General features: G+C 36.0%; 1 long non-coding RNA gene across 2 annotated transcripts; it reads left to right on the top strand.

Annotated features, from left to right (window-relative positions):
• Window positions 1-1,493: 1,493 nt before the first annotated feature.
• Window positions 1,494-22,213, top strand: LOC150063468 (uncharacterized). Of its 2 annotated transcripts, XR_016535430.1 has the most exons (4): window positions 1,494-1,589; window positions 1,894-1,998; window positions 19,989-20,164; window positions 21,942-22,213. It is a non-coding gene; the product is annotated as an uncharacterized LOC150063468 (long non-coding RNA). The 2 variants fall into 2 exon arrangements; XR_016535429.1 differs by lacking the exon at window positions 1,894-1,998.
• Window positions 22,214-22,931: the final 718 nt, after the last annotated feature.

The raw sequence follows: 22,931 nt of genomic DNA, 5'->3' as shown, positions 1-22,931 counted from the left end.
TTTTCCCACCCAGTAGCTACAGTCTTGTGACTGCTGAATGACGCATGGAGAGTAGCACAGCACATCACCCGAGCCTTTGACTCTGACTTGGCTAACTGACTCACTGGCTGACTTGGATTCTGAACCTCAGAGGATCCAAGAGAGCAGGAATTCTGATTTTAGGCTAGAGAGGAGCTGGCAGAGTGATTGGGTACCACCTCCTTAGGGCACAGTAAGTTCAGGTCTAGGATAGGCAGACAAGGAGGCAGAAGCACAGGCGTAGAAAGGGTCAAACAAATGATGAGCAAAAAAAAATTATGACAAATAATTATGAGAGATTAAATTCCTTTTAAGGAAAATCTCCTATGGATTGCATCAAATGTAATGAATATTCTTTAAGTAATGTGTAGAGATCTCCATCTCCAAATAACCAGCAAAAAGCCTGTGTTGTTGGCATTGCTATAGTTATAGAGTACCATCCAAGCAAGCTGAGTGTGCATAAGGCCTTTATTCAAATCCTGCAAAAGAAAAAAGCCACACAAATAAATTCTACATTTAGAATTGGGTCTTACTCCAACTTTTTCATTATTTCAGGGTAAGTATACCCACATGCTCCTGGTCTCAAGTATTTCAGATAATAAGTAGTCAACTATATTGCCATATGCTGGAAAGTGCTTTGTGTTTATTAGATCTTTAAATCATCATTACAACCACATGAAATAAAAGTCATTATTTCCATTTTACAGATAAAGAGGCTGAGGCTCAGAGGACTCAATCAATGAGTAATTTATAAGCTAATAAGTTCATAGTCAATTTTAATTTCATACAGATAATGGATGAGAGGGTCTGAGCTTTGAATATAATGTACTTCTATATTTCTTTTGTCTTTGTTTTGAGGGTATATGATACAATCTGTGCAATTTACTCTTTCTATATATCTTATTTTTCTCTTCTCTTTTCCACTTTCATCCATACTCTTCTCTGGTTTATTTCATTCTTTACTTTTCTCTTTCTTCTGTTCTTTAACCATACATCATAGAAAAGGTTGTTGGTGGTTGTGAGAGTAATTTTTCATATTTATTGGAGAAGACAATTACAGTATGTCAACTTTTGTGAACATTCTTAATAAATGATTCTAATAATTTCTCTGAAAAATGTAAAATCAAGATGAAAAGGATTGTTAGAGTCAATTAATAGAATGTTTATCCTGCATAAACTTCTCCATTATACTCTATTAATAATATTTATTATTACCTGAAAGATTTTCAGAGCTATAGGCCAAGGTTGACCATGATAATTATAGTTTTGTTAACTCTTGGTCCCCACAAACCAAAATTGCGATTGACCCTGTCATTGATATACGTGAGAATAAGCAATAGGTTGTTTTCTTCTTTCCTTCTGAGGAGAATGAGAATGATAGCTCCTCCCAAGAACCTTGGAACATCCCTGCCATCACCATTGTGACATGCCCAGTAATGACAAAAGACACTGTACTCTCCTCTGGAATCAGGCCATTCTGGTAAGGTATCTGAACTACCAGGCAAGACACTGGAGGTCACCGTGAATGCTCAAAAAGTGAGGCAAGATTGCCAGCCATAATCCTGTCTGAGGTGACAAATTACAGTTCTACTTAAGATTTTATAGGCTTCATTGCTACTGGAGCTGCTTTCAGTCTTTCATAGTACATTGAACTCAACAAGGAAAACCATCTTTTCTATCCTCTGCTTCCATTTCTCTTCATTCCCAGTTACTTACATTTCTTTAAAGAACTATTAGGGAGACACAGCCGACTTCAAAAAGGACACAGCTGGGTCTTCAAAACACCTAGAAATATTGTTGAGACAAGATGGTCCCAGATGAACGCACTGATATTTTTTTTTTTTTTTTTTTTTACTTTTCCCTCCATGTCCGAAGAGATTTTATTCTGGACCAAAGAATGTATGCCACCAGGAAACTTGGACACAGTTGTAATCTAGAGCACAGGGCAATTGGATGTCAACCTGAAGAATATTCTTTCAGGTAGGCCAGGCTAGATCAATCAGACCATCATTGAACTACAGTTTCTAAGAGGCTTGGAGGATGCTCTTTTTGCTGTAGGCTACTGAGATTTAAGGAGATTTGTTATTCACATTAATGTAAATATTCCCCAAACACTTCTGGTCTCATGCACTTAAGATAATGTATACTCAGCTGTATTGCCATATGGTCTAGAAAGTGCTGTGTATTTATCAGGCCTTTTAATCATCACTGTAACCACATGAAGCAGTTAGGATAATGCAAGTGTTATTTGCATTAATGTGGTAATTAGTGTGCAATTAATGTATATGATAATGTGGCAATAGTGGACTAAATATACCATGTAGCTGCATTCCCTTAATTTTTATCCTGAATTGCCTTCCTTTGGCTTGGTGAAACCAAAGGTAAAAGTCAGTAAAAGTCTTATGTAAATAGGAATTTTGGTGTTTTTTTTTAAAGCTTAACTGTCAGAAATAATAGGGTTCAATATTATGGTCTTAGTAGGATGTTAAAAAATTATTGTGATAGTTAAATATACATCCTTTTCTCCACTCTCTAACCCCATCTTCATTTCTGCTATTAAAAAAAGTTCCATTGTATCTCTAAAGCAGATGGATGCCCTTGGCCATACAAATGGAGGGTCAAATAAGATGACAGAGAAAATAAAGAAACACACAAATATATTTGAGAAGAGTATGTAAAGTTAGAAACTCTTGTACTGCCAGTCTTTGCTTTCTTCTGCTTTTGAACTCTTCTGTGCCAACACTAAAAGGTCCCTTACTCACCAAACTATGGTCTGCAAGCTAAATCAGGCCATCTGGTTTTCTATGATTTTTGAGTTGAGAATGGTTTTTACAGATTAATATTTGTAATTTGATGATTGGAAAATCTAACTTTGAACTGTTAAGTGAATTGTTATCCCCTGAAAAAGATTTATACTCTCCTTATGTAGATCTGCATTCCAAAAAATTATACTCAATTGTTATTACTGTTCTTTGAATCTTGGTAATAATTATTTTCAGTAAAATATTCTTTTTATACAATAATTCATGCATTCTAATTTTTTCTTGGTTCATAAACCCTAAAACTTGAACTACCTAGCCTTTTAAGAGAAAAGGCAAACTCCTACTCTAGTCAATGTCCAATTAGTATACTAAATGATAGTCCCCTGCTACACAGTATGAAGAGGAAAATGGTTATTCAACTCATCTTTCTATTGACCAATAACACTTTCTGTTCTCAAAAAAATTTTAGAGAAACATCCATGCCATTTTTCTTAAATCTCTGTGTGCCTTTTATTTTTCACACAATAGTTTCTTCTAAAAGCTCTGAACAGGAGAGTATGAACAGTAAACCAGGTGCTCATACTGGTATAGAAATTTTTCTTACTGTTATAATAAAATTAATGGGGACCCAGGTTAAATCAGGGAAACATATGCAGACAGCCAAGTCAGGCGTGATTCATAGCACTCAAGTATAAATAGCTTAGAGAGCATCTGAGCTAATCTGCAAGCAATTAAACTTCCTTACTTATATTTCTCATCATCTTAACATAACTGTAGGTAAGGTCTTTTAAGGCTGTGATATTTTTCTAATCACTATTAATATTTATATTACAGTTAGCAATGGTAATTATTAGATATGCTCAATTTTATTTGTTTCTTAATTCCCTTGAGTACTCCAAACAATGCAATATGTTTTGTTTTTATTTTTCAAAGCCTACACCAATACATTTAATGTATAGATTAGCTTTCGTTTGTGGGAATAGTTTTTACTGGGATGAAAGTAAAATATTTTTGCTTTTATTTGCAAATGTCATGGTTAATATTGTTTGAGTTGGTGTTAATATTGTTTGAGTTGGTGAATTTGCAAGATGCTTTCTTATGGATTATATTTTGGTTTTAGTTTTTTTTCCTCTTGATGTTATTATTGGTTTTTGTTATCTTTAAGTAGTTACATGAAGGAGTTGCCATTTAACAAAACCGTTTATACATACAATACATCTTAATCAACGTTTCCCTTTTCAACATTCTCACCCATGCCTAACCATCCCACCCATCCCTTCTCTTACTTTTCTTAATTTTGTAGGGTATATATAAAATTCTTGACTTAATTCTCTCCCTGTTCTCCTCTTCTTTCATCTTTGACCTCACTCTATCCCTTTCAAGTATCTGCTTTCTGGTGTTTACTTTGTTGAACTTTGACTTTGCCTTTATTAGGCAAATTACACTATTTGAGTTCTCCCTTAAATCTACTGTATTTCATTCAGTTAATTCATTGATATTTACCTGCAAGGCATCCAACATATTTACTTAAAAGTCTGCAAGCTAATTCTGCTTTAAACACATAAGGGAAAGCATGTATTCTTTGTCTCTCTGGGCCCAACTTACTCCACTAATGTAGTTTTTTTCCAAGTCTTTTCATTTCTTTTCAAATGATATAAACACATTCTATGCATGAGTAAAAATACATTGTGTATTTTCTTGATGCATTAGTCCCTTGAGGGTCATCTGGGTTGATTCCCTACCTTGGCTGTGGTGACTAGAGCTGTAGTAAACATGGTTGTGCTGGTGGTTTTACTGTATCCTGGTTTGTAATCTTTTGGAAATGTGTTTTGGCCTTTTTATCCTTAATTATGTTCAATTTTTATCAGTACTGGAGCTTAAAGTCAGGTCCTTATGCTTGTAAGACATGACTCTATCACTAGAGTCATGCATCCAGATGCTCTCCCTTTTCAGATATAGTCTTCAATTTTTGCCCAAGGCCAGCCTCAAACAATGATCATCCTCCATTTTGCCTCCCATGTAGCTGAACATCTGTTTGATAATAACAATCATACTTAGATAACATCATTTCCATCAAACCCTTCCATCCTCCATTACCCAGAGCTATAATACAGGCTGGGAACTCTACAAATGGTGCAGAGATTCTGTTTAGGGGACATTGAATGCAGTTGCTAAGACTGTTGGGATATTTCTAAAGGCCTCTAATCTGATTTAACTTATACATTTACATTTTTATGGTTATGTCTTTAAAACTTAGTACATCAGTAATATCTCCCATATTCTTATAGCTTTCCAAAGCCAGTACAATGCCTGCATTTTGTAATCAAATTTTGCCTCTTACATGCTTGTCATTTTTCATGAATTTGTAAAGTGTTCTGCATTAGGTGAAGATTATGAATATACAGATTAGGACATGGAGCCTGACATGCAATAAGTATTCATTAAATGGTAACTGTTATGAATTTTACTTTGTTTACAATCCCTCTGTTCTTTTACAGGACTCCATTGGGGCTATTTACAATGAAACTCCAATGTCTGGATATAAAGCCTAAAAGTGTGTTGTTTATAAAATGCCATATTTTACAAAACGCTTTACTGGTAAAGCCATTAATATCACTCTACACATGAAAGAGAGTTTTTCTGACAATTTTATTATAACCCCTGTAAGGATATATCCTTTCCTGTGTCTGTTTTACAATAAAAACAGGTTATTGTCTAAAAGCTACTTTATTAGAATACTTATTTTTTGCTCTCACTGGTTAGCAGAAATGTTACTGTTTTTTTCCAACATCTTTTATTAGCATCAATTAGTTGTACATGGAGGTGTTGACAGAGTGAATATTAAGTTTAGGGGACATCTGTGGTATTCCTGAAAGCTAGATAGAAAGATCTAGAAACAGCTTATGCATTTTGTATGTGATAGAATCTTACCCCTAATATGAAGTCAGGACTGGCATCCTAGCAACTCTGAACTTTGCTTTATAAACATGAGCTTATGTTGCTTTTCATGAATACCCTGGACTGTGGTTATGATTTAAAAAATCAAATTTTTATAATGAGTGATTGTTGTCCTTAATGTACTATGTTATCTCTCATCTCTTTTGCTATCCCTTGATTATCTCATATTGTTACAGTATCTTACTTTGTTATCTGATATATTGGATATATTTGTATTTAGTTATTTGAAATTGGATAGGGAAGGGGGGAAAACAAGATGAGGGGGTGGGGGTGGGGGGGAGGGAAATGGGGACCAAGACATGAGAAAGGGCATCAATGTATGTGACTTAATGTACCTTCTATCTGGCAAATATAATGTAACCCTTCTATTAATTACAATAAAATATATGAAAAAAATAAAAAATCAAATTTAAAGTGCATTTTCAAAATAGCATTTTCATTCCTGAATTACAAGTTCAAATAATAAGCTCTGTAGGGATGATTCCCTTGGAAATTGCCATTGAGACAGAATTTTTATTATCTTATCGATGACTCTATTTTGAGGAGCAAATGTTCCTCTGATTCCTTTTGATTAGTAGTTTACTACTGCAAAGAGAGAGCAAGTCCATGTGTGGCTTCACCCCCATCTCTGCTGCTTTAGTGAATGTAAATTTGTTCAAGTCTCATAAATTTCATGAATCTCTTGAAATTGCCTCCAGGAAGCAATTTAATTCATTTGGAATTTAATATAGGATATTTATTAATTTAACAATATTTATTTAATTGTACTGCAGTGGGGTTAGGAACATTGAAGTAAAACAAAAATCTTTGAATTGTAGAGCTTTACATGTAGTGTTAGGGTGAGCTGTTGCATAAAAAGTGCTGTGAATGAGGAGGCCAGGGTGGGGGGTAACCCTTAATGACTTTTAAAAAATGGTTCTCCTTGATTACTGATTAGGTCCCAGTGTTATATGGCTAGAGCACTGGCCAGCCAGCTCATACAGGCTTTGAATGTTCCTAGGATTATGATTCCAAGTGTGAGACTCAGATAATATGCCCAAAGTTTGGTGAAAAATAATTGACTGTGCCAGGAGTGTGACCTAGTGGTAGAGTGCTTGCCAAGCATGAATGAAGCTCTGGGTTTGTTTCCTCAGTACCACAGGGACAAAAAGAAACAGAAGTAGTGTTGGGGTTCAAGTGATAGAGTGTTCGCCTTCAGAAAGGCTAAGGACAGTGCCCAGGCCCTGAGTTCAAGCCCCAGTACTGGCACAAAAAAATGACTGGACTGGTAGATGACAGAAACCAAGAAAGATAGCAAAATGGAACTACAAATCTTATGGGATCAGGGCAAGTACTCCCATTGATGGTATCTTCCAGTTTACATTGAGAGGGTTTGGCTGGGAAGTGGAAGGATGTTTCTTGAGGAGGCCAGTGCAATTTTTCATCCATGGAAAGAAGTTCCAGGGTGTCCCCACAGATGGAATAGGAGAATAGCAATAGATAGTGCAGATGTGGCAAACAGTATTTCATGAGTGAAGAGAGAGAGATGATTGGAATAATTAATATCTTGGATTGCAACTAAGGTTTGCAAGAATGTGAGGCACAAGAACAACTCCAGCCCCTTTGGAAACACTGGTAAGTCAATTGAATGGTACTTTTTTTTTTAAGACACTGGGTGATTGGAACCTAGAGCCCAGAGCTTAGTAAGCAAGTATTCTAGCAATGGAGCTATGTGCCTCTATTCCTCAGCCCAGGCCCTGAGTTCAAGCCCCAGGTCTGGAAAACAAACAAAGAAGCAAGAAAACCCTGCTATCATTAAAGACAAAAAATGAAATAAACATCAAAGCTAAAAAAACTGCAAAACAAGAACAGCAGTCAAACTATCAAACTTAGCATAGAGCTAAGATAGTAACCAGCAGCTCGAAGGTTATCTGACTCTGTCATGCTCTGTGCAAACTTCCTGGGATGCTCAAATGGTTACTCTGGAGTGAATACAGAATTAGAGCAGATTTGTGTAGCTCCAAGTGCCCCACATCCCTGCTGACCCTGTGTGTCCTTCAAGTTTATGTAGCCCATGTCGCCCTACTGTTAGAACATCTCTGCTGTGGGCAAAAGCGGAGTCTCTCAGCATCGACTCTGTCTCTATGTTCTAAATTGAGTTTTTCATGTTTCTGTCTTGGTTTTTTTTTTCCTTTAGTCTCTGGAAATGGAAAAAGTAGATTCCATGCTACTCAATCACTAGAGCCATGGTGAGATCAAGGAAACCCTTGTAACTTTCTCCCTCCTCCTATCTTTGGGTGTGATTTGGCCCAGCAGTGATCTACAAAGCTTTTCTCCAGTAGCTTTGGCATGGCAGGCTGCAGAGAAGTAATTTGAGTTCCTGAAGTATTGGCTAATGAATATGCATACTTACCAGTCAGCTCAGGATTTCTGATAATAATAATAATAGTGCGTATGACTCACTATATTCTTTTTATATTGTAATGTATAAAGTGGTTGCAGTTATATTCAATGGAGAGTAGGTGCTTACTTCTCACACATTGATACCCCTTCTCATGTTTTTGTCCCCATTTTCCTGCCCTCTGCCAAATATTTTCTTCCTTTCCCTTTCCTATTTCAAATAAACATATATACAATATGCTAGGTAACAAAGTCAGATATTTAACTATAAAATTAACCAAAGGGCAACAAAAGAGATGAGAAATAACATAGTACATTAAGAACAAAAATCACACTATATAAAACTCTTGTTTCCATATCCTGGAGATCCTTCCATTTAGCCTCATGCTATATGGCATTATGTATCTAGGTTTTGAGCTATTGCAGTCCTCTGCTAGGAGAGTTCTAGCTGTGTACTAATTATTACGAATGAGGGAAAACATTGAGTCTATGGTCCTTTGGGTCTGGCTTACTTCACTTAATATGATTTTTTTCCAAGTCTTTCCATTTCCTTCAAAATGGGCCAATGTCATTCTTTCTGATGGTAGCATGGAATTCCATTGTGCATAAGTACCACATCTTGTTGATCCAATCATCTACTGAGGGACATCTGGCTTTCCATATCTTTGCTATAGTAAATAGTGCTACAATGAGCATCTTTGATCTAGTGGCTTTAATATGTCCCTGTTTCTGGACTTTTGGGTAAATGCCAAGGAGTGGAATTGCTGGGTCATAAGGAGCTATATTTTTAGTCTTTTGAAGAATCACCATACTGCTTTCCATAGTGGTTGAATGGGTTTACATTCCCACCAACAGTGTAGTAGCCATCCCTCCTGCCAGCATCTGTTGTTATTAGATTTCTTGATCATGGCCATTCTGTAACTAAAGGGAGGTGGAATCTCAGAGTTGTTTTGATTTGCATTTCTTTTATGGCCAGAGATATTGAGCATTCCTTCATGTGTCTCTAGGCCATTCTTATTTCTTCTTCAAAGAAGTCTCTCTTTAAGTCTTTGGCCCATATTATAATGGGATGGTTGTTTCTTTGAAGATTTGTTTTGGAGAGATTCAATTTTTGGGGCTGTAGATATATTTTAGATATGAGGCATTTGTCTGTTGAGTGGTTAATGAAAACCTGTTCCCACTCTGTGGGCTTTCTGTTTAACTTGCTACCTATGTTCTTTGCCATACAGAAGCTCAGCAGTTTAATGCATTCCCATTTGTCCAAATTTTCTTTAATTTGTTGTGTTTCTGGGTATTTATTAGGAAAGTTTCAACCTGTGCCAAGGAGACCTAGTGTATCTCCTATTCTTTCTTATAAAGTTATCAGGGTGTCTGCTTTTACCTCATGACTCAATATATTCTTAATGTTCAAGGCACAGTTCTAAGCATTTAACTGTAAGCTAAGTCCTGTAGAGCTTTTTTTTTATTTGCGTATTGTTGTACCTCAAGTACTTAAAACTGTACTTGCAACACAGAAAGCAATCAATATCTACCAATCTATCATCTATCTGTCTCCTATAATCTACCTTGTTTGCTGAGAAGGTTTTGTTAAATAGCTCAGATGGCCTTGAACTAATGATTCTTTTGCCTCAATCTCCTAAGTCCTAGGATTGTAGGGATGCATTACCAACTCTCCTAAATCTTAAGGGTAATGTTATTGACAAACCATCACCACAATCATTCAAAATAGTTCCTATTACTGTATTCACTTTATGGGTGAGAAAACTGGGATACGAGGAAGATCAGTGGCTGGCTGAGATTGTACAGCCAAACAGTGGCAGAGCTAGGTTTTGAAACTGGCAGAACCGCTAGCTTGCCCAAATGTGAAAGCAGTTTACACAGTAATAACCAAAGAAAATTTGGTTGTGTCCAAACAGCATGTCCTTGGATGACCTCAGTTTGGGATGATCTAGCATTGATTTTTAAAAAATTGTATTCTTGCTCCATGCTGAGTTGACTTACTAGCCTTAGTTGATGTTTTTTTTTCTTTCCAAGTCACTAACATCTTATGAATTATGAGCTATTTTTTGTCCCGTAAGAATATACCTCATTTTGTTGATCCAGATGGTATTTTTTGAGACTGACAAAATACAAAATATTATAATAAGTTTAACATCTCATTTTAAAGAAAAAATCTCTCTCTTCTGAAATATCTTTAACTCAAATTGTAGAACGCTAAACATGTAAGTCTTTAGCATTTTCATCTTTGGTCATCCGATGAACATATTCCTACTAAAAAGTATTGCATTCTGAAGCACACACTTGATTTCCAAAAATGTGGAAATGAAAAATTCCATGATATTTCACATTTAGAAGAGCCAAAGGGTATATACCATAGCAAGTGCTGCAAGAAGCTTTATATGTGTGATTTAATGACTCTTCTTCATAGGTAAAATTAAACATTGAGTTTAGCTTGCTCTTGTGTATGGTAGCTGACAACTCAGTTCTAGTACTGCAGAGAATAATATAGCTTTCAGGGCAATCCTGCCATCAGATTTATTTGAAGCAACTCAAAAGGTTTAGTAAAAATAATTTTATCATCCCTGAAATTATCTTAAGAACAAATGGTGGGTACTTATCTGTAGATGAAAATATGAGAGCTAGTGCCTCATGTATTTACATAGTTAACGCTCATCTGAAGGGGAAACAGAAAAATGGAAAAATGTAGAATATAAATAATATCAAGCAGGTGCCGTGGCTGTGGTGTGCAGGGCATAAGAAACAGTGAGTGGCTTAGGATGGGGCTTCTCTAAAGGTTCATTAGAAGAAGTGTTATTTAAACTGAATTTTGAAAAAAAAATCTAGATTTTTCCAAGAGAGTCCAGGTCAGGAGAGTAAAGTGATGTCAGGAGCTGAAGCAATGTTTTATTTTCTCCCTGCATTTTCTTCTTTCTCTCCCAAATTCATGGCTACCGCATACTGTGGGATAATCTCTTTAATATAGTGAGACAGAAATACTGGAAAATATGTAAAATATAAGTACGCAACCAAATGGGAAGCTTATACCAAAAATCCAAATGAATAATAACAAGATTTTTTTTTAACTCAGACAAGAATTCTTTAAACTGGAGTGGAAATGATGGGTCTAGGTGATGGAATGGAAATGGAGAGATTAATCAGTCAGAGTATAGCCAAGTAGAAGAAATCACACAATGATTTGAACAGGGAAATCTCATCTGAAGAAATATAAACTGGAAACATGGGACGCACTGCTAATGGAAAAAGAGAAGTGGAAAGAATACAGAAAGAGCACAACAGGCAAGCATGGTTCTGTAGTCCAGCCATGGTGAAGATTGCTGAGATGCTGTAGCCTAAGGCTAGGTTGCTGATAAAACTTTCCATAAGATTAGCCTCTGTAGATGCTTGGAAGGTTGTCTGGAAGAAAGAATGTGGCAAAACTTGCTAGGAGGTCCCAGCAACTAACTGCTGGGAAGTTGTTTGTGACAAGAATCTGCCCCTGGGAGGAGAGAGCTGAGCACCTCAAAAGCTGAATGCTACTGCAAGTCTTTTACACTAGGTAAGACATAGGAAGGGGACAAGAAAACCTGAACCAAAAGAAGAAGCTCCCTTCTTTCTGGTCCTTCCCTTCACGAACAAAGCTTAACTTTGGGCTTGTGGCAAAGGAGAAAAGTTTACAGGGCCCCACTACAAGACTGGGAATAAGGCAATGAAGGGCAGAGTTGGAGCTTGGAGGCTGTACATTGATAATTAGTGAGTGATTAGTGGAACCTTTTAGACTGATTTCTATAGTCTGACTGTGTGCTCCCAAATTCAATTTCAGTGTTTAAATTGTAACTCCTAAGGCAGCAATATTGGGGTGATTAGGTGACTTGGTCATGAGGATGGGCCCTTGTCAATGGAATTGTTTTTCTTGTAAAACAGACCTCTGAGGGCTACTTTGTCCCTTTCTGTCATATGTGCTCAAAGCAGGGACTTCACAGCAGGTAATGGGATTTTACCAGATACCAAGTTTGCCAGTGCCTTGATTGCAGATTTTGCAGCCTCCAGAATAGTAAGAAATACATTTCTCTTATTTATAAGCTACTTGTTTGATGCTACTTTGTTTTAAGAAATGGGCTAAATGCAATGAACTCCAAGATATGGAAACCAAGGATTTTCTTTGCGGTTGTTGTTTTTAATGTACTATATGAAGTTATATTTTTTCTTTTATTTTTTTCCCTATGGTTTATCTCCTGTTGTCACTGTACCTGATTTTGGTACCTGGTATATTGTATATGTGTTTATCTCAATGAGAGAATGGAAGGAGAACAACAAAAAGGTGAGGTAAAGGACAAAGGGTGAACCATAAGACAGCATGTTGAAAATGGACTTTACACCTTGGGGTGGGGGGTTGGGGAAGAGGTAAAGAGGAAGACACTGGTAGGGAGTAACAATGTTTGATAAGAAATATACTCACTACCATATGTATGTAACTGCAACTCCTCTCTTCATCACCATGTCAAGCAAATTAAATTGAAAAAATATTAAACATTGAAAAAAATGAGCTAAGAAAATGACTTGTTATTATTGGTGTTATTGATGTTGTTTTGTTGTTGATTGCACCATCCAGTTTAGGTGGATGTTTTCACAAACCAGAGGGACATGAACATTGATAACACCAATGTTTTAGGATTAGATGACTAAAAGGTCTCTACAAAAGAAACTGAGAGGAGAGAGTCTAAATGAGGTAGAATTAGGAGAGGATAGTATTATAGATGCCAATGAAAGAAAAAAAAAGACTTAAAGAAAACAAAGGTGAGCAGTTTTTTTTTGATATTTTTTATTGTAATTAATAAAAGGGTTACATGATATTTGGTGAGCAGTTTTTTAAAGAAAGAAAACCAAGGTGAGCAGTTTCAGATGTTGCAGAGTCTAAATGAAAATTAGAGCTGAACTCAGGGCATTATATGGGAGCTATGACCATGAGTGGAATTTTTTATCCCATGCGGCCTAAGTGTAAAGCATAGATAGGGAGTAAGAGAATTGAATCATGTGACTTGAACAAGGCAGAGTAGAATTTTGTAGGATAAAGGGATGTATACAATACTATGCCAGTTTTCAGAGGACTAACTTTAAATTAGGATAAAGCATATGCAAGTGATTTCAATATTACAGTGAACACAGTCAAGAAGTGGCAGAGTCCAATCATGAGCCCAGTCTCTGGGTCAGGTTCTTCTATATTACAGTGAACTTTCCTTGGGTTTGTCTTCCACTGTCAGCAAACTAATTTGTAATTCTTGGTGACAGATAGTCATATCCTATACTGATTGCTCTTCAATTACAAAGGATAAACTTGCTCAATTCAGTTAGAATTTGCTTAATGAATGCATAATGACTAAGAGAATTGAAGAAAACTCCCACATTTACCAAATAAATAGGTATTTGTACTTAAGAGAATGTAACTGTTAATCCAGTTGATTTGAGTATGGTACTAATGAAGTCAAGGTCATAAGTATAATTCTCCCGTGGGTCAATTCACTTTGCAGTATTTTCACACACTCAATCTTAAACTGACTTTTTGACAAAGGAAAATACATACACTTGGTCCCAAGTGAACCAGAGAGAGAAAGAAAAAAATGATTGAGTATAATCCAGTTATTGCTACTGGGGAAACAAAACAAAACAAAAACCCCAAAACCCCTTGAATAATATTACTTAATTCTGGCAGGTTCCTGGCATTATTTATATTTATATATGAAGAATTTCTTATAATTATGGTATATCCTGGTTGAGTTTATTATACCAAAGCACATATTAATATATGTTATATCCATTAAACATAAGGAGACTTAATAGTTTAAAGAAAATAAAAAATTAATTCCAAAAATGTTGAAATTATTTGCAAGAGTTTTCATTGTATAAAAAGGCACCCCTGACTCACTTAAAATTAATTTGATTTATATATATGGAAAATTTTTATAATTCAGTGACATTTTCTGTATAGTGATTATGATAAAGGAAATTTGCTTTGGGGATAAAAGATAAATTGAAGGGAGGATTTTTCCAGTGATTTAAATGATGATGGCTTTTAGGAGCACCTAGGTACATTCTCTGAGTTTGTGCACCCTATGAAATTGGACACCTTAATCCAAGTACAGGTAGTAAAGTCTCTGGTCTTATCTTACAATACCTACAGTTATTGTCTCAAGAAATTAATGAAACAAAGCATCTAACATACTGGTAGAAAAGAAGAAAGAAACATGGTTTAGTGCCATTCTTCTCTTTCCATGTTTTCAAAAGTTGAGTGTGTTCTGAATTGTCAGTAATGTAAATAGAGAAATTATTGTGAAAACAATGGTTGCATTTTTAAAAATAGCTGTATTAGAAGACAAATGATAGACAAATGTGTTAGAGGATCTTCACATGTGAAAATAGAACAATGAAACCCACTAAAAATTGCTCAAGTGAGAAAATGCTTAACAAAGGTTGGAAAAGGGGACAAGAAAGAACAATGGGGTAGAGTTTTATTAAAGCTCATTATATAACACAATAAACCTCTTTGTGTAATCTATATATAGTAATGAAAATCCTTGTTTTGGGCAGTATTGGAATTTGCACTCAGGACTTTGTGCTTGCTTGGCAGGTATTCTACCACTTGAGCCATGCTTCCATCCCTTTTTATCTATCTTACCTTTTGAATAGAGTCTCGCATTTATGCCTGGTTAGATTAGATTTTGATCCTTCTGTTTACCCTTCCCATGTAACTGGGATGATAGGCTCATGGCACGGTATCCAGTTTTTACTAGTTAGCATGGCATTTCATCTAATTTTGATCCCAAGATGTTATCATTTTAATCTCTACATTGGGATTGCTACATTACAGATTACAGGTGTAAGGCACCATACTTTGCATACTTGTTTTTACATTAGCAAAACATATTTCTCTTAAGGGGCTAGTTATTTTTTCCAATACATTTTTATTTTAGTTGGTACATGTTCTCTGTGTAACTAATATTTGTTTGAGAAATAAGGAAGTCCAATTTCCTGTAATAATTTTGCTTTTCCTTTTGGCAGAAGTGAATTGTTTTGCTACAATGTGATCAGCCCTGTAATTTGAATGGTAGCTCCTTCGCAAATAACAAGTCTTCTGGAGTAAGACTTTGAAATACAGTGATCTGATTACACTGATGCTGGAAGTATCATCTTTGTGAATCATTCTGTAGCACAACTTTAATTGCTTCCATGTTGATAAAGAGCTGACTCTAGGCTCAGGTACTGTGTTATTTGCTGGCTATTGTAATATCAATAACCGCTTCAACCAGCAGGAAAATTGGCATCTTTAGAAAATTAATTTGTTACAAACTCTAAAGGCAGGGGGAACATACGAGTTAATGTGAGATGCAGTCGTTGCCAAAGGATCATAGAAAAGAGTCAGCCTTCAACATCTGGATATCCATCTCTCTGTGCTTTGCCGTGCTTCCATTCTACAGCACACAACACACATTGTGCTGACTCTAAGTATCAATTAATCTCTGTTACTCATTTTCCCATTTTTGTGACTGATGTTGCTCTAAGGACATTTAGTACAAAAGAAAATAAAAATATTGTCGGGGGGAGGAGATGGGGACCAATACACAAAATAGATGGAAGAATCCAGATAAAAGAAACCAAAAGGGAAACATTAAGATGAAGAATTTATGTGGTACAATTTGTCATGAGTTGTATTGACCACTAAAGAAAATGAAAAGTTTGTGGATTAATATTTTAAACTCATACCCTGAATTAGAAGCCAGCAAATCAATGCCAGGAACCAACAAATGTACTTAGTAATTAGCAAGAAGAAGTGGATGGGGGTGAGGGGGAGGGAGCTAGTTAATCAGCTTCAGAACCTACCTTGGTTCAATTTTACATTCTGACCGTGCACTTTCAAACTAGTTGTCATTTACTTTTAAAATGCTGGTACCAGGAGTTTTCTGTAAATAGAAGTACTAATTGCATAGATGGAGCCAAGCACACATACTTCATGCTGTGTATATTTATCTTTCATTGTACAGTCCTGACAAACAACCTGCTCCTGCTGGTTCCTACTCTTTCCTTTCTTGGACACAGCATATCTGTTTACTAAGTGTGTATATAGGTGTAGATCTATGTTTCTTTGTGTCTATTTATGTGCATGGATGTGGTATGTGTTTATGTATGTTCTTATATATAAATAATAGCATGCAAATTCAAAAGCACTTTTTCCTGGGTTTTCTAAGGCTTCAAGTCCAATTTTTCCAAATGGGGGGGGGTCTATCATGCTACCCCCAAATGAAGCACTTCTGTTTTGTTACCATCTCATTCTTTCATATAAAGTTTTGCATCTGTGCAGTGTTTTGATTCCCAGGGAAAGTATAAATGGGATGGCCATTACCCAGCTCTGTATCTCCACCTATGCAGGTTCCACCTTGTCATTGAATCACTGAGCTTAACCCAGAGAGCCTTCATGCTAACTTGATCGAATTGCTGATAGTTGGGGATGGGTAATGTCTGATATCAGGTTGGTGCAAGATTGAAAGTGGTGATGAAAATAAAGTCTGTAAAGGGTATTCATAACTATCTCAATCCACCTACAAACATACTTCCAAGAAATTCTTGATACATTAATTTGGTAAGTTATGAAAAGAACCATCAAGATATAGTTTACACACACCATAGACGAACTGGCAAGTAGTCATATTGGACCCTCCTCTGTTCTCCTCTCCCCTGCCTTCTTCTCCCTTTCCCACCCTTCATCTTTTCTCCCTCCCCCTTCCCTCCTTTCCCTTCAAAGCTTTTCCTATCATGGCACCTCTTCTCTTTCTCTCCTTTCCTTTTCTTTAAATTCACATTACTGAGGACGTGCTAACACCTAACATTGTTTTGATAATAAAGGAGAAGGTATTCTTGCCTCTCTATTCCTTCATTAATGGAAAGGTTAAACCTACAAAAAGAATTCATTTGTATTTATTTCAAAAGGAATGCATTTTATCATGATGTACAGCCAGTCAAGATAAAGCTCAGAAGTCAATATCAAGAGCCCACTATTCAAAGAAATCAAAATGTGATGACCACATATTTAATTTTTATTTTGTGTAGGTCTCAGACATCATGGAGATTTCTTTTTCATGTATATGTATGTACTCTTTAAATGAACTGAGTCTAGAATTAATCTCTGAGTTGTGGTGACATTGATACTGTGACACGACTTTCCTCAGTTAATTGTATGTGTTTTTCTAAGTTGATTCTGAAATCACAGGGAGACTACAAACCAATGAACTCTTGTCTAAATCCAGAGAGAAAACTGGGATTTTAAGATATGCTTTTGCTGATCTCATCCTTGGTAGCTGTTGGCCAGTATCCCACAACCTCCAATGAGTAAAGAAGGAACATAGTCACTTTCACATCATGTGCTACTTGCTAGGCAGAAGGATGCAGTTAACCCATATGTCTGTGAAACCTGGGTGACACAATCATCTTATGTATATTCTCATCTAACTGGGACTGCTTAGGCAAACCTTTTTTGTGTCCTCATCTCCCATATAATTAAGTATTATCTGAGACTTTTGGGAGTACACTGGAAGAGGAAATTAAGGTTTAAAACTTAAGTCTCTCCATGTGAACCTAACATGTAATTTGCACATGAGCTCAGTCATGTATGCAGAAGGGACAGATGGCCTCTCTCCCATCAGACGCACTACCAGTTACTGGTGGCTCAAGTTTTGAGTTGCAATTGAGATGTTAGCAGTTGGAAAAAGTTGAAGCTGCAAAGACATTCTCTTTCTTAGTCTTTTGGGGACTGTGTCTCACTATGTAGGTGAAGCCAGCCATAAATTCACAATCCTTTCAACTCAAATTACAAGTCTGCACTACAACACCCTGTGCAAGAAGTGAACTTAAAAACAAACAAGCATACCCAATGCTATGGGCATGGTATTGGAAATATAAACACAACTACATAGACATAAAAATCTATGACTCTATAGACATAATGTTTTATTACATAGATTAATATGTATCTATGACATACAAACCCTCAGCCTAATTTTAACTATGTTCTAAAATCTAAGTGCCAGTAATTGTATATAGAGATTCCCTTTTTGAATACCTGTTTGTTAAATGTGTCATTGAAATATGAAGTAAAAATCAACTGCTAATAAATTCTTCAATTAAAAAAAGAAAAAAAACAAACAAGCAAAAACAGTGGGAGTGCTTTGTGACTCCAAAATTAAAAGTTAATTCACTCTTTACATCTTCTTTTGGCCATTAGTTTTTACCTAGAATGTATCATTTGCTTAGTATAGTGTTATCATAGCATCGTCTGACTTATTTCTCCTTCATTGCCCTAGCAGCAATAGGAAATTGTAAAAACTGGTCTGGAAGGACCTAGAAAGAATAGTTGTGCCTCTTCCCAAACCTAAGACCTGAAGAAATGCATACACAAGTAGTGGGGGATGTGTGCAAACGAGGCCTTGTTCCCAGTTGCTATGCTAAGCTGCTGGTACCACGCAGTCTAACTTATGCAGATGAGACGGGATGGTTTGAAGGGAGCCTTAAACTCCCATACTGTCAATATTTCCAAGTTACTAAGATTAAATGTAAAGAAAAAACCCATAAAATATCAAGTTTTGGAGAGAATGTGAATCAACAGCATCTCTACTATCATGCTATAGGGAAGTAAATTGATAAACCATTTTGGAATTATCTTGTAATGCTGAAGGTATTAAGACTCTATGGTAAGATCAGCAACTATATTCCTAGATACATAACCAAAGGAGATAATAAAGGAGAACAAGAGTGGGGAAGAGAAAGGAGAGGAAGAGAGGAAAAGAGAATAGTGAAAAGAAGCAACGAGGAGAGGATAGGAGAGGGAAGAATAAATGGCTATTAGTGAATGAATAAGCAGCAATGAAAAATGAATTAACTGTATTTATGTAATAATTGTAGATGAATACTAATGAGATAATGTTGGTAAAAAGGAAAAGGACAGTCCCGGTAGTTTACATGAAACTTTGTTACTTTCCAAAATGATTTTAAACAAATATTGATATAAAACAGTAATAAAGTTTCATGTAAACTACCAGGACTACCATACATAATTGGTAATCCTTGTGTCAGGAAAGAGGTGACTAATTTATGGGTTGATAAATAAATAAATAAATAAATGAGAAAATAAAGTAGGCTATGATTGCTGGCAACATGTAACAAATAAGTATTATGCTTTGTCTAAAGATGTACTCCTAAAGCCTATTAAAAATGAACTGAGGGGCCAGGAGTTTGACCTAGTGGTAGAGTGCTTGCCTAGCATGCACGAAGACCTGGGTTTGATTCCTCGGTACCATATACACAAAAAAAGCCAGAAGTGGTGCTGTGACTCAGGTGGTAGAGCTCTAGTCTTGAGAAAGCCTAAAGACAGTACTCAAGCACTGAGTTCAAGCCAGTCCATGGCTGACAGCAGTTAAGAGAAAAGATTAAGCTTTCATATGCTTAGTCTCTACCAAGTTGAGATTTCACAATGTAATAGTTTCAAATGCAATGAACTATACCCAGTTTCACATTTGAAATGGAGCCTTCTTATTTACTACCATTGCCTAGTCAAATATTTTTACATCATAAGTCATGGTTCAATAGATAATGAAAATTATTTGGTGGCCTACCCTTTAGTTTCGTACTTGAAAAGGTATACAAAGTAGAAAGAACTAATGGGCATCACACATGGGGTAAGTAGTAATTTTGTGAGACTAATTATTCTCACATACCTGTATTGAATGATAATGTAAGTAGAAGTTACATGAAATTAAAAAAAATAGTTCGTGTCCAAGTTCTACGAGTCTGTAGTGAATCTGTTTTCTCTTTCCATTTTCACTGCCTCAGCTGTAGACACTCCATCTGAGTACCATGGCCTTCTAACTGATGGCTCAATTGCAGATCATCATCTCTTCAATTTGCCACAGCCAATGGAAGTGTCTAGCTAAAACCTAGTTCTTATCATCATTTTTCTGCTCATATTACCTGTTGAAGTCAAAGGAGATGTCCCACAAACCCTGATGGTAAAAAGTCTACCATATCTAGACAGTCATTTTGGCAGATTTATCTACTACACTACTTCTTGAAGCCTCTGTGTATCACTTACTTCCCATCATTCTTGTAGCATTTCCACCTTTTATAGTAGTAGATCACAAACATCCTGTTCTAGTAATTTAAATTCATGTTCTATGTAAGAGAGTGTTTGGAAACATAAATACTTATTCACATGAAGTATAGAATACTTCAATACAAACTCAGAGATTTACTTACTTATATAAAATATGAAAGCATTCTTAGCAGCTTTATTTATTAACCAGATGTACAGCAATAGAAGAATGCAGACAAAAATCCTTATATATTTAAGTGATGAATTGTTTCTCAACATCAAAACCAAACAAACAACTGGTACATATGACATTGAAGATGAATTGCTGGGCTAAAAGACACAAAAGAGAATAGACTCAATAATTCCATATTCAAGATCTGTAGAGAAAGGATACCACAACTGTGGTTGCTGCTGATGGGCAAGACAAGAATTGGTAAAATTGAAGCACAGTAGACCTCTGGGGTGATATCAACAAGTTTTTGAAGAACTTCAGGTTACACATGTGGATATATTTGTCAAAATTTAATTAATGATACATGGAAGATTTGGGTATTCTGCTGTATGAACTTCAAATCGAGAAGACTCATAAACAAATAATGCATTACAATAATTACCATAACTTCTATAATGCTTGGAAAAATAATATTGATATGTGCCACCTATTTTGAAGATGCACTGCACAAGATGAACAAGATGATAAGGAGAGGAGTACAGAAAAGATATAATTGGAGTACTACGTTAATGATAGAATCCAGGTTGTATAGATTTTAACATTACATTTAAAATTTATCTGTAGCTTGAAAGGGTATATAACAAAAAGGATGCATCAGGAGAATGGAAGTAGTACAGTTTTAAAAGCCTACTAGTTTATATAGTTCCTTATTAGTAATTGATTTTTCTCTGTGATGAGTTTGTGCTTAATATTGCCAAGGAAGACTGCAAGACATGATGTAAGAATAGTCCTTTCAAACAGGCAGGGGGAGGTGTGAACAAGAAAAGGAAAGGAAAGGAGGGAAAAATGCTGGGAGATACATGGTGAGGATGTTGAGAGAAATACATCAGTCAGGGCTCCTCCAGAAAAGCAGAAATAGTCACACACACACACACACACACACACACACACACACACACACTTATGCATATGTATACATACATATCTATACATGTGTATGCATGCATTTACTCATGAATGTATATATGAATGAGAAGGTTTATTACAATAATTGGCTTAGGCAGTTGCTGTCTGAGCAAATCGGATATTATACTTTGAATGTGTCCTCCAATATTTCCTGTGTTGAAAACTTAGTCCACAAATATTAATGATATTTGGAGGTGAGGTGTTGGGTGGTAGTTAAGTTTAAATGAGATTATGAAGTTGGATCCCTCATTCCCCTAAAATAGTATTTGTGGCTTCTTTAGTCTTTAAGCTAGCAACATTTGTGTGTGAACGCTCTCTATCTCTGTCTCTCTCTCTTCCTCTCCCTCCCTCTCTGTCTCTCTCTGTGTCTGTTTCTCTGTCTGTCTGTCTGTCTGTTTCTCTCTCTCTCTTTCTCTCTCTCTTTCTCTCTCTCTCTCTCTCTCTCTCTCTCTCTCTCTCTCTCTCTCTCTCTCTCTCTCTCTCTCTCTCTCTCTCTCTCTCTCTCTCTCTGCTTTGCTCACTTGCTTGCTCACTGGCTCATTCTTATGGTTTTCAGGTTCACACTCTTCCTCTCCATGTGATGCTCCAGCCAGAGTATGAAGAAGCTCATGCCAGATTCATGTCTTGGACATCTCAGTTCCCAGAAACATGAGTAAAGCAAACCTCTGTACAAATGGCATATAAACTTCTCTGTAAACTGTTTTTAGTTATTTTGTTACAGCAATGGAAACTAGACTGAGAGCTGGTCTTCAGGGAAAATAGCAAAACTTTCTAACACTACAGTCCATTGATAAAAAATTTTTTTTAGATTTTGGAGTCTTAGTTAAAGGCAGCTGTGGGAAACCTTTAAATAAATTAATTCTTTTATAAATGTTCACATTTGATTTTTACACAATTACATTGGTTTGAGTGCAAGTGCCACCTGATTTTATTAAAAGGAAGCTATTAAACACAGAAAAACTATACCTATTGGGAAAATAAACTGAAGAAACAAGACAAAAGTTACTAAAAAGGTAAGCTCTAGAATATTTTAGGTGAAATAGCATTTATACTGATAAAGCTGTTTCTTTTAAATGTATATTCACTGACGAATTAAACATATTTCAAAAATCACTGTTCTTTATTTTGCCTAAGGGAGAAATAAGTACAATTTTCTATTGTAATGAAGAATAAAATCAATTTTTTTGTTTTCTTAGCAGATGGCAGTAGCATAGTCAAATCACACAAAATATAGATTGTACTTTTTCAATGAAGTAGTTAAGAACTAATAAGGACCAAATAGTGCCTGGGTCCTGAGTACAAGCCCCAGTATCAGCACTAACAAAGAAAGAAAAAGAAGAAACAAAACGAAAAACTAGGGCTGGGAGTGTTGCCTACTGGTAGAGTGCTTGCCAAGCATGCACAAAGGCCTGGATTCCATTTCTTGCTACCACATACATAGAAAAAGTCAGAAATGGTACTGTGATTCAAGTGGTAGAGTGCTAGCCTTGAGAAAGCTCAAGAACAGTGCCCAGGCCTGAGTTCAAGCCCAGGACTGGCAAGGAAA

The sequence above is a fragment of the Megascapheus bottae genome, chromosome 5 (assembly GCF_031878675.1).
Source record: "Megascapheus bottae isolate mThoBot1 chromosome 5, mThoBot2.hap1, whole genome shotgun sequence".
Classification (NCBI taxonomy): Eukaryota; Metazoa; Chordata; class Mammalia; order Rodentia; family Geomyidae; genus Megascapheus; species Megascapheus bottae.
This window is presented reverse-complemented; position numbering and strand designations above follow the sequence as displayed.